We start from the raw sequence: 3059 nt of genomic DNA on the forward strand, positions 1-3059 counted from the left end.
CTTGTTGTTTCTAAAAAGGAACAGACTGAAGACTGTAAAGGAATGGATTTTTTTCTTTCTAAAAAGACATAAATTAACGTGGGAAATAGGGTATGGATCATCTTCAGAAAAGTCACTGGGCAAAAATTGCCTCCAGAATCATCAGTGTCAAAAGAACATTGTATGCGAATATTCACCTACACATGAACCAGTCAACAAAACAGAGTCACATTGCAGATTCAACTACAGTAAAAAGTTTACTTACCTGAACATATTGGAACACAATCACAGGGAGGGTCTCAAGAAAGCATCCAACTTGTCATGCAACACGTTTGCATCTCCCAGCCATTCTTGTTACTCCAATTCCTCCTGTGCAACCCATGGCCACTAGACACACTCGAACCAGAGGTGTTCGATGTTCCATCCAGCCTATGCACGACAGTAATTAGTAAGGCGAAAGGTATGACTTAAAACCTAATCCTCACGTAGCAAAATAAAATGGTAAAAATATGAACTTCAGGAAACCAACAAAGCAAGCAAGGAAAAATTATTGCAGCTAGCTCATACATCTTCCTTTTTCTAACCACACATAAACCAAACCAATTTATCATGTTGTGGGGGAACGCGCTGGCGGCGGCTGATCCTCATGATAAACTTTGAAGGTATCATGTTTTTCTGACCTGAGAAGCCCTTCAGGATCAAATGGGGGCTGGCACCATGAGGGGGCATCAGGAGGGAGTGGCCCATTTTGTGGTGAATCAATGTTGCATTGGTGTCACAGGAGAGAGGAGTTAATACAGACTGAACAAAGGTGACGAATGGGGATTATGCAAGCTCTTGATTTTATTAGAACCTGGGATCGTGCATAAACCGGTCGACCGTAGAGATGCTGGATGCCTAAGATTTTGCGGTCAGTCATGCCAACTGCATTGCAGCCTGGACGAGAGTCACCTCGTACACCGCATTTGACCTGATATAAGTTACGATTTTGAAGCTCATTAGTTCTACTGTCATCTATAATACTGCTAGATATATTCTTAGCATGAAAAATAAATGTGAAAGTGGGACTTACAGTGAACGTTTTCTCTGTGGAACCTGGACCTTATATCCGATACTCCCAGTTGGGAACATAGGTACCATACAAGAGGGCCATGTAGGTGATTGTGATGAGCAAGCGTGCGAGTCTAGCAGAACAATACCGAATGGTAATTTCAGAAACACAACTTGCTGATACTAAGTCATTTAAATATGTCATATGGATCAGTGATTTTTATTTTTATTTTGTATTGGGTTCTTAAAGGTTTGAACTCACAGTTGATATCTATATCTCTTGATCAAATCAAGTCTAGAATCTACATCATCTTCTCCCTTGAGCTAAATCTGACACAGTGCTATGACAAGATAAGCTATTGCGATTCTCTGCAACCAAGCAGGCACCACAAATCATAAGTCATCCCACATTTAGTTGAACAGTTGATGCAGAATAATGTATTTCATATGCCGCTTACGTGCAGTATACCCATCAAACGTATTTGTGCAATATCAACCCAAAAGTAAGGCTACAAACTCCATGAAAAAATCCACCTGTGCAACACAGCAGAACAAGAAACTAAACATCAAACATTATGTCAAATTGAATGTACCGTCATCCTGTTCAGGAACAATCCTAATTAATACCTTGTAGAACAATACCAACACAGAACAGCTTCAGTGCACGAAGTGTTGCCTTTCGAGTCGCATCCAATTTGTCTGGCACTCTGTGCATGCATCACGAGATGACGCAATTAGGTGTAAGCAACATCAAGTCATGAATGTCACACCAGTGTTAGCTCGACAAAACGAAAGTAAATGTCATGGTCGGGTTGTTGTCAGTGTGTACCTTTTACGCCATAGCTAGAGCGACCACAACAATGAAAAGGAAAAAAGGCATGATGAAATCAGCTATGGTTACACCTTCCCAAGGGGAGTGGTTATTTGCCAGGAGAAATGATCCAGTGTCCTCCACGATGATCATAAGCTGTAGCAATGAAAACAATGGTTAACTTTTATTTCACCCATTTTGTTAACAAATGGAAGAACGACAGATTAGAAGGGCGCAGAATGATTTATGTAAAGTATATAGAGCTGTACTGTGCATTCCATGTAGTAACAAGTTTTGTTCTACCATTTCCTAGGAGACTAGTTAGAACTTTCCACCGTCTAAGACAAGCATATGCAAATATAGTGGAGACCTTTCTATATTAACCAACCATCCCACTTGTTATAGACCCGATGGCACCAGGGTGAGAGCCGCAGCGAGTACCATCTTCACACGACTTGAACCTGCACATCGGGGCGCTCACGCCACCATGGATGTGGATCTGAACCGGCTGCTCGATCTTGGTCAACGAGGAGGTGAGGAGGCCGCCGATGGTGGGGATAAGGCGAGGGGGAGAAGGGGTGGGGCACACGTTGTGGGGGGAATGCGCTGGCGGCAGCGACTAAGGCTGTGGGGGATGGCGCCGGTGAGTGGTGGCGGTGACAGCAGACGAGGGAGAGGGAGATTGAGAGAGGGGAATAGGGGAACGGGGGGCTAGGGATGGGGCGTCGACGTGGGCATTACCAGCGAGCCTATCACATCCGAGGCCACAAATCCCTCCCTAGAAACAGATCCTGGCCATCCACTCCTACTACAGCCAACGCTCCAAAACCCTCCCCTCATACAACACACATCTATCACTTTTTCTTCTTCTTTTTTCAATCGGTAGCACTTAATGACCAATTTGTGCAATAGTATCATGACCTAATGGATGTAAAAGTTCATAACATTATGGGCTTTGGACACTCGTATACTTGCCATGACTAATTTCAGAATTTTGGTCATGGATCAATGACCAATTAAACCACCGTTATTTTTTGGGGTCATAATTGAGAATTTTTCTTGTAGTGCAAGACATTCGAAGATTCTAGGATATTTAGCTAACACCGCAACTTGCCAAATCTTCTCTCATCCAAGGGCTTTGTGAAAATATCTGTTAGTTGATTATCAGTCTTCACATGGTCGATGATGATATTGCCCTTGAGGACATGATCACGAAAGA

General features: G+C 43.1%; 1 pseudogene; it reads right to left on the minus strand.

The window, feature by feature from the left end:
- Positions 1-205: 205 nt before the first annotated feature.
- LOC123441654 lies at positions 206-2309 on the minus strand (annotated as a pseudogene).
- Between the last annotated feature and the right edge of the window lie 750 nt (positions 2310-3059).

Source organism: Hordeum vulgare, chromosome 3H (genome assembly GCF_904849725.1).
Source record: "Hordeum vulgare subsp. vulgare chromosome 3H, MorexV3_pseudomolecules_assembly, whole genome shotgun sequence".
Lineage (NCBI taxonomy): Eukaryota > Viridiplantae > Streptophyta > Magnoliopsida > Poales > Poaceae > Hordeum > Hordeum vulgare.